At 35.1% G+C, this 10,037-nt stretch overlaps 1 long non-coding RNA gene across 2 annotated transcripts in view; it reads left to right on the forward strand.

Moving 5' to 3' along the window:
• LOC122181439 overlaps positions 1–9,107 on the forward strand; it is a 45,780-nt gene extending 36,673 nt beyond the window's left edge. For both annotated transcript variants that reach the window (XR_006179435.1, XR_006179436.1), the window contains exons 4-7: positions 3,094–3,304; positions 6,214–6,308; positions 7,893–7,966; positions 8,628–9,107. This is a non-coding gene — a long non-coding RNA (uncharacterized LOC122181439). The remainder of the gene's footprint in view (positions 1–3,093; positions 3,305–6,213; positions 6,309–7,892; positions 7,967–8,627) is intronic.
• Positions 9,108–10,037: the final 930 nt, after the last annotated feature.

The following is a 10,037-nucleotide window of genomic DNA, read 5'->3' on the forward strand; positions in this document are numbered from 1 at the left end:
CTTGCCATCTTCTCAGCAGGTGTAGGCAAAATGTGTTTGTCCATGCTGACCAGTCATTACCTGAGCAAAGGTTGGCTTGGCAGTGGAACATATGTGTGACAGATAATAAATGAAGCAGGCCAAGATTTGAAAGCAACTCAGACTATTAAATAAGTGATGCCTGTCAAAGCCATCATCAAAGCTTTCTAATAACAAGAAAAGGCTGCATATGGTAATCTTAGGGGAAAAAAAAAATTAAACAAACTTTTGGACAAAGAGGTAGATAGTCAGTAGTGAATTAAATCCAGCTGCACAGAGAAGGTAAATGAGAATCAACCTCAGCTGCACTGGATTTCCATACATATCCAGAATTCAGTTTAAGTTTCAGGCCTAGCTGTAATGCAATTTGCTGGGTGCATCTTATTGTCCTTGACTAAATAAATAAATAAATAAAATAAACCACATTTGTTCTGCTTTAACTTCAAGAATATGTTATTGGCATGCTTACACAGTGTGACAGAGCTAGACTAATCACACACAAAATATTAAGATAGATGCTGAACAAATGTGCTTGCCTCCCAAAATGCAGTGGCTGTATGATGTTTTAAGTGGGTTTGATTGTGGTGATGTTAAGCTTGCTTAATGTTTCCCACTTGAGTACTGTGTTCTGTTGTCAAATCCATGCTGAACTATTACCTTTTCATTCAATAGCATAAATACAGTCATAGGATACATAGTCCAACAAACTAAGTAATACTATATTGTTTGCATTATTAAGATTTGTATGTGAACATAATTCAGTGTTGTCATAATCATTCTATCAGTGTTTTATGTATTCCCAATTTTAACTCTTATAATTTTTTTCTTAGTTTGTCATTTACACATTCCTTCCTACTCATTAATGGTATTCACTTAATGCATTTCTTCTAAGTAAAATGTTTAATGACTTAAAACTGAGAGGGAAGAAATTATGAGTGGAACAAAATGAGACCTTTCCTGAATAAAGGGACTCGGGATGCCAGAGGATCCAAAATACCTATTGTCTAGGGAACAAAGTGATTTATAATATATGCTGAATGAATTCAGGGTTTGAAAATGAGCAGAGGAATAGGCTGATTGTTCCAGGACTACTTCTATTAAGAAATCTGGCATTGCACTGCACATATGGTGCATGTTTAAATGGTCCCTGTTTGCTGTATAACTAGCCTAGTCCTACAGTGCAGCAGGCTTTTCATGAAGCTGTGGCAGCTGAGGAGTAATGGACAGACAGTTGTCATCTAGATCAATTCTTCCACTATCAAGTGGTTGTTGTTGTTTTTTTTAATTTTTTTTTTTTTTTTTTTACCTTTAACCAGATCTGGAAAGGGCATTTTTAGTGGAATTAAGTTTAAATATTATATAAAAATAAGACTTACCACTTTTTTTTTTTTTTCTTTAGAAAAGAAAGAAAGAAAAAAAAACTTCTGTAATTTCTTTCTAAGGAAAACTAAAAATGAGATTACAGTTGCACTAACCATTAAGCTGAAGTCATTTGTTGCAAGCAGATGGCTAAATCTAGTCTCTAATAGATTAGTTAAATACAAATCATAACCACTCAAAAGTGATTTTGCTTCAGGAGCAAAGTTGTAGTTATTTAATCTCAGAATCAGTTCAGGACATCTACACTAACTGAATAGAACATGCACCAAGTTACCTGACCTACAAAAAGTTAACTTAACACCTGTGTGGTGAGTAAGAAATGTTTCAAGAAACATCTTTGTATTCCTCCTCTTTCTAGAGTTGAATTGATTCATCAAGGGTTTTTAGGTTGAACTCTGTCTTGCAGTCCCAAAGCCCACCAGGTTTTGCACCTAGAACCATTTTTTGGAAGACCAGAGCACTAGCAGTTTTCCTTTCAAATGTGCCTGTGAAAATGAAACCATATGATTAAGATTTTATTGTTGGTTTGGTTGGTTTATTTGAATTTTGCTTTTTGGTTACTTTGTTTTGTTTTTCTATGAGATATAGGTGTAAGCCTTCTGAGGATGAGCAAATTCAGCACATTTCCTATTTGTAACAAGTACTCTTCCTTTTAGGATGCTTAACCCTCCTTCTCTTACATTCATTCCCAAAGAATACTCTGCTATATTTTCACTGGGAGTAAATTCTTTTTGTATGTTATGTATGTTTTCCATCCACTGATTGCTCCCTTCAGGATTTAAGGAATCCTCTGCATAATTTTTGGATTCCTGTCAGGTTTAAGACAAAGTAAATGAACTGCTAAAACTGGAATGGTTTTGAACATGCTCTGAAGCAGACTCCTATAGATCCTGGAGGAATTAGACTAAGTCAAAAAAAGAGATGCCTCTGTAGTTAGATAGTAGGGAAGCTGGAGCTTTTTGAATTACAGTATTAGTCTTTTCCCCAACTGCAGTTAAATTGAGGGAAGAGGGGGTGGATTTGTGCTTTGTTTTTAAGATGTCAGGCCTTTAGTGTTTTTCAAAATAGTGCCCAAAAAGCTGAGGGACATAACATGTAAATTGGCAGACAGAAAGAGAACACTGGCTGCAATACATTTGTTTCAGAAAAGATAGATCAAGGACATGAAACAAATCGTATTTATACGTAAAGGAAATAAAAATCAGCTTGCATTTTTTTTTCTCTGGGAGACTGTCATCCCCCCACCCCCCCAATATTCTTGAAAAATAACTGTTTCTGTTCTATTTAGCTCAAATGTTTTAGAAGGAGAAAGGCAGAATACATCTTCTTTTGTCAAGGAAATTACAGATAACAGTTTCAGTCTTGGAGTAATCTTTTAAAATTGTCCATGGTCAAATTCAACAATGCAACCTAGCCCAGCCAAGTACTTCAGTATGCATGTAATTTTATTCACTTACTTAAATCCCTCTGACTTCAAGAGGATTTGAGCAGTGCTTAAGTGCTTTGCTGCAACAGTGCCCTAAATTGGTAGATGGCAAATTTTAGACACAGAAAGGAAGGCCACAGGTTTTGCAATTTCTGTTTGTAGGTGCCTAAAAGATTGGTTTTATTTCTTCAGATGATCCTGTAATTCCTAGTGCTTCCAATTTACTTTTACTCTTTTGAGGGTTTTTTGTTTTGTTTTGTCTTCTTCAGGTCCTCAGTTGTACACCATTCCCAAACAAACAACCAAAGAAAACAGATAAAAAAAAGCAAGATGAACTTGAATGAAGAAATATTCTAGTGGAGCTTGAGTAATCCATATTTTAAAAATTACAAGTGTCACGGGTAATTTGAAGGCAGATCAAGCATCTTCTAAATCAAAATGGATGGACCTCACTAGAAAATACTACCAACAGTTATAAAGGTAAACAGGAACAATTTCCAATAGTTTATTTTTGAAAGCAGTTAGTTGTTAACCCTATCAAAAGTAAGTTATGATTTTGAAAATGTCACATATCTTCTTTTTGTTTGCTTCAGTTTACGTAGATGTTATCTTCTTAATACGATGACTGCTCTTTAATATTGATCGTCATTGCACTTCACTGGCAAAAATAAATCACAGGGTGTTAAGATGATTAATGTAACTGTCAGGAGAAATATTAATAAATTTATCTGACCTACCTCACATGCAAAGACATAATATATATCAGGGTTTATGTGCTTCATTCACTTTGCAAAGCACAGCCTCTGACTTAAGTGAATGTATGCTAAATTATCAATGTGAATAGAAAGGGAAAGAGGAAAAAAACAAGCTGTTTTTTTTTTTTTTTAATTTTAAATCAGTCTTTAGAAACAAATCTTTTTACCATATGTTTACACAAAACATAGTTCTCATCCTGATTTGAAGTTTTGAACAGCACAGGAGTTATTAATTAAATTTTTAATAATTAAAATCAGTTTCTGTGAAAAGAAAATCCATGGATCAGAACAGAGGGAGAGGTGATATTGCAGTATCCTTTGAGCAAACCTAAGCTTTGTGCCTTTGCTCTTTTCCCCATTGATTAGAACAAACTTTCAGCACAAACCCAAGTTTGTTCATCAGTCAAGGAGCATAAGTATCAGACAGCTGTGTGGAATCACTGCTGATCAGACTTTGCCTGTTGGAACCTGTTCTCAGCAATGTATTCTGGGAGGCAAAATTTCTCTTCTTCAGTGTGCATAATGCAAATAGAGGACTCAGTAGCTGTATGAAGAAAGTATGCAGCGCGTTTCATTTCAAATTTTTTTTCACAGTATTTTCAGCTAAGTAAGGAACTTTAACAGAAAAAAACATCTTTAGGTCCAACATCATGTGGCATACCTTCCCTCCATCATTTCCTAAGCTCTAAGAGTTGGGCATATACAACAAAGATATTCTTTGTCCTCTTTCAGCAGACCTCTAATGTGTAAATATAAGATGATAAGTGCAATTCAGAATAGTGCCATTTTTGTTTTCCTTCTTTTTCCCCAATGACTTATTCACCCAGACATTGCAACTAGTTAGTGAGCAGAAGAGTTGAGTAACTCTGGTTGTGCATTTCATATAGTTTTAATGGTTTTAGTCTCCTAGATGGGTGTATAAAACTCTAAAGAATTTATCTGGATAACACTTTGAAAGCAGCTTTTCTTCTTTGCTGCTTTGAAAGTTGTTGATAGTGTGGAACACTTCTAAGCACTTGTTTGAGTGCTAGAGCTTTTTGTTTCCAGTAAAAAACTGATGGAGATCAACACTTTTTTGACACTCCTTGTACCAAGTGCTTATAAAGTGTTTATATCTATAATTGTGTCAAATTATGCTAATTAAGTGCTGAAAGACACTAGTAAGTTGAAGTACTCAAAAAGTGCATTACTCTGAGTGTCACCCAGGGGCTCTTCACAGCAGACACTTGGGGGACAATTTTTTTCTTTCCAACCACCTTTAGAGCACTTTGTCTTAAAGTGTCTTTCTGACATTAATTAAATTAAAAAGCAAGTGACAGTTAAGTGCATATGATTTACTCTAATCTTTTGAAATGCAAATGTATTTTAGACTAAAATGCCCTTCCTTTTTTACAATTCTCCATTTTCCTCCTCCATTGTCTCCCACACCTTTTTTTATTGAGTAATCAGTTGCTAAAAACAGCTGTGATAAAGGCTGGGAATTAATTCAATTATGAATGATTAGGCAGAAAGATTGAACTATTCAAAGATCAAATAACAATGATAGGGTTTCTAATAACCTTATGAGGAAAGATCATTGCTTAGGGGTAATGCTGTAGAGACCTGTGCTGCTCTCAGATTTTTATCCACCCTGTCTCCAGGGTTACTCATTAATTCTGTGCTGCAGAATTCTAGGGTAGCTGCAGAAGACAAGAGAGATGGTTTTCTTCCAGTGAACAAAGGAGATGTTGGTCATTAGCCATACACTGGTTATGCACTAACAAGTTCTCAAATACTAAGTGTTTGGTCAAGGTGTTCTAGCAAAATGGAAACTTATGTCACGCATTAGATGGTTGAACTCTACTGTTGCTCTAAGATGGAAAACCTTTGTATAACACTATAGGTATTTAGAATGTGAACACGTTAAAAAAAAAAAACTAACTTTGTTTCCAAAGAAAAACTCAGAAACAGCAGTGCAAGGACACCAAAATTTAATACATGTCTTCCCAAAGGATGAAAATAGAATAAAATCTGAAGTCTGATAAAAAAAATAAACAGGCACTTTTAGGAGTGTTATTAGTGAATATCCTACTTCAAGGGTTATTCTGTTGCGTGATAAAATATTTTTGTAGGTGTGCAGATAACAATCCTTATGTTACCTAATTCTGACTAGACTCTATTAAAATGATTTTTTCACTTTTCTGAGAAACTGTATTTAATCCCTATGTCAATGTGCTGAGAAAGATAGTAAAGATATATCTGAACTTTAAACATCTTTAATCTTTCTCTTTAGCTTTCATTCTTGTTGCACAGCCTCAGCAATCAGATTTCAACACTCCATTCCTCAGAAAAACTTACAGATTTAGAAACCATAGGGAGATAAGATTCTCCGTTGACCCAAAGACACATTCTGCTATCTTACATCTTTGGAAAGTCTTTTAAGTAGTGATGTCTATTGAAATTTTCTAAATAGATAGAATTTTATTTGGTAATGAGTAGATAGTATCAGGCAGGTGACTGGATTCTTCAGGGGAATAGAGGTGAGTTGCTCCAGGTAAAGAAACATCCCAGACTGTCCTCACTAGAAACATTATCTGAAAGGTCCTTCGTAGCCTGGAGTTAGTAAACTGAATTGTTCTTCACGTTATTCTCCAGGGAATGATGTTGATCTCACAAGTGTCGCTCTCAATGCAGCAGGAGTGAAGAAGCCAAGAACTCAGTAAACACTGAGCTTGTTTTGCCATTTAAAGGTAAAGTACATTGCCAAGGCATCTGACTCCTTCCCAGTGGTTGCTTACACTGTGCATGTGCTTGAGCAGCTTACAACAGTATGGAAAGCGAAGAGCTTCATGCTCTACAGGTTCCAGTCCCACTCTTACCTGCAGGTTGATCCAGTTATCACTGAAGTCAGTTACCAAGGGACCAATTTAGAGTAAGCTGAAAAAACTCTCCAGAGCATCAATTAAGTGTGGAAATGAAAATTTGAATGGTGATTAGTTTGAACTGTTATTGTCTGTTGCTTGGAAGGAAAGGAATCAGTGATCTAATTGTCTTATATAAAGTTACCTATTGTAAACTGTATCCCTCTTTTCTGTCCTTCCAGCTACTTGATTGCCTATTTATTTGCAATAGTCTTCGGAGGTAATGAACAGATTAAATTTAGATAGAGGGCTCAGATTTACTGTTGGCTCAGCTCTGCTGAAATAAGTGAATTAGCCAGGAGAGTCAAAATACCTTGTGTTCAGCAACCGTAAGCTATCTCGCCTGTTGATGATTTCTAAAATCTCTCCTGTGGATGCTAGTGTGTTTGTAGAATGTAGTTTTAATGGACAATACATAAAGATCTGAAGAGCAGAAAGTACTGAAATATAGAATGCATTATGTTACCTAGATAAAATAATTGTCAGAATGAGCAAAACTAAGCATTTGGAGGAGGGAGCGGGATGATGAGAGAATTATTCTTCCATTGGGGCTGTGTTTCATTTGATTAGTTTCTTGTGTGCTTTTAAAAAAAATATATTATTACTTATTTATTTGAGGTAAACGAAAGCTGAACTGGTCTTTTTAATATGAGATGCATATGATCTATTTAACGTTGTGCATAGTTAGACAAATGGTGTTGGTTACTGCTATATAAATGACTTTGTAATCAAAGCCAACAGATAGCTTCCAGCACTGTTATTGTAGTACATGCTGCCAGTGTTCACTAATTTGAAGGTATGATGGGTTTAAAAATCCCAAATCCTCTGGCAGACCTTAGGACATCTGCTGCTTGTCTGACTAGGAAAAGAGAGACTGATGAATATACACAATTACAGGATCGTTAAGGTCCAGAATGTAAAGCCACAGACATATAAAAAGCTGGACAGAAAGGGAAAAAGGGAAAGGGTAAATTTAAAAAGAATGCTTTCTGTCAGTGCAGAACACAAGAAAGAAGACCAGGGGAGCAAGAGGAATAAACAGCTAACTGCAGGTACATGCAGTTTGTGGTGAGGCATTTCCTGTAGACTGTGTATTTCTGTGTAGCATGAAGGGGTCCTGGGGTATGGCTGTACAAAGCTCTGGTGTAGCAAAAGTGCCACTAAGCATTTAGGCCTTCAACTCATGGTAGCTGAAATGGTGGCATACCTCGGTTTTTATTTTACTTTCCCATTTGCATGAATGTAGCTCTCAATAACAACGTATTATTTGATGTAGCTTATGCTACAGAATTTTTTAAATAAAATATTCATATCTGACACACTTGGCAATTATTTTCAAATGCTGTAAACTTGTATATATCTTCCTTATGCAGTCATAACTCCAGTGATTTGTTTTCCCCTCTGCACCTACAGTAAGTTAGTTTTCATAAGGATGAAAAAGTGCCTCCAGAGACAACACGTTGCTGAGAAGAATTAGACGACCAAAGGTAATAGATCTTTTAATTTAAGATAGGGCCACTTGCCATTTCTGTTCCTTTAAAAAGCAGTCAATTCTAATTATAAAGATTTATCTTGGATTAAGGAAGAGAAATACTAACGTAAGCACTACTGCTTCTAGTATAACTCTAGGGTTAAAGCTTTTCTAAATGGGAATTATGTGCAGTGAGGACAATAAAGTGACTGCCATAAAATTCTGAATTAACTGTTCATATAATAGAATTTTTGTTGTTCTGAAAATGGTTTCCTTTTAACATTATGTTTTAGTTTAGTTTTGTTTGTTTTTTAAATACTCATCACTAATCATCATCTGTGTCAGGGGCAAAAAAAAAAAAAAATGTGAGGCAGAGGGTTTTTGAGAACAATGGATTTCTAACAGTTCTTGTAATATTCACATTCTTTCATAGAATATTGGAATTCCAATGCAAGAACACTGTTGTGATCCATCTTAACTTGAATATTTTCAGAGTCCAAATGAAATAACAAAGGTTTCAATAAAAGCTACAGATCCCCAGTTGAAAAAAATTTTACATGGAAAGAGTAACTTTCAGTACCAGATTCAAAGACAACTGTTGTGTTTCCTCAGTTTCCTCTTTGCCTCACATCCCTGAAGTGTTTTTTATTTTATTATGTCTTCCTTTTTTCTAATAGTGTTTGTTCGCCACATGGGAATTCCTTAGTACTCATCAAGATATCTGGTATCCTTCCTTGAGATATCATTTATTATGGGACTGTTTATCTCTTTTCTTATCTGGGCAACAGATGTGTTGGCCTAGATTTGAAGACTCCATTCTTTTCTGAGCTATCAAAAAATCAATGGAGAGGAATGCGACAACAGAAATGAAACCATGTCCAACAAACAAAGATTCACAGTCGTTGCAACTCTCAAGCTACTCCTTTTGTCCTTGTTACTTGTAGAAAATGTGGACTGACTATATTTAGTATAGTAAAATATTGGTTTGTCCCAAACTGTTTCTGATGTTTCATTGTTATCCATGTGGCGAAAGTGATGGAAAAGCTGTGCTACTACTCTCAAAGATCTTTGTATTAATATTGCACAGCCTGCAATATTCAGCCCTCAGTCTGTTTCTGAGAACTAAAGAGTCAAAGTATGTTTTCAGTATATTTTATTATGGATATCTGTGATCTTACAGTAAAAACTACAAGTCTCTCTTAAAGCATATATTCATAAAATATGAAGCAAGAGAAGACTTTTATCATCCTCTATTTATGTATAACAAAACTCTCTTTATGCTCCTAGCACGAGTATTTTCTGTAATTTCAGTTGAGGACTGACAGATAATACAAGAATTTGGAATTAAAATAAATACCAAGATCTGAATTTTGGTTTTCATGTTTTATGAATTTAGTGTTCTTGAGCTAATATGATGATGATAAGAAGTTATGCATGTCCAATTACGTTATACTTTATTGCTTGTCACCTTATTCTAGTATTTCTGAATACAGATACATCTGGAGTTGCATTAGTTTTCTTAAGAAGATAACCACCACATGAGAAGTCGCCAGGAAGGAACTTTTTTTAAGGGCATCTATATGCACAAAATAAAGCGGTAAATACAAATGAAAGATGAATGTAAAGCTATAGGAGCTACATCTAAAATTACCACAATGCAATATAAATCAACTTAAAATGAAAATGTGGCTAACCTTAACTGCAGTGTTTATTGATGTAGTTTGCTTAGTACAGATGACAGCTGAAAACTTGTTCATGTTCGATTAAATGCAAGAAGGGACATAACAAACAAAGCAATTTAGGAGCCTTGTGGCAGTACAAATATCGTTTTGAATTTTAAGTGTTGGATTTTTGGTATGTTCTTTTTTGTTGTTGTGAAAAATAGACGTATATGTTGTACTCCAACAGTTTGGCCAGAAAATGCACTAAGGATATAAAACTGGAGTTCAGTGTGTCAGTACAGTGTATCTGTAGACTGCACTCTAGTGTTCTGTTAAGCTTCTTTCAAAACATAAGAACAAGAATGAAAACACAGACTTAACAGCATGTTGGAAGGTAATGAGAAGTTTGTAGAATACTTCAGGATC

This window comes from Lagopus leucura, unplaced genomic scaffold (genome assembly GCF_019238085.1).
Source record: "Lagopus leucura isolate 7727_CA_CO unplaced genomic scaffold, USGS_WTPT01 Super-Scaffold_100009, whole genome shotgun sequence".
Lineage (NCBI taxonomy): Eukaryota > Metazoa > Chordata > Aves > Galliformes > Phasianidae > Lagopus > Lagopus leucura.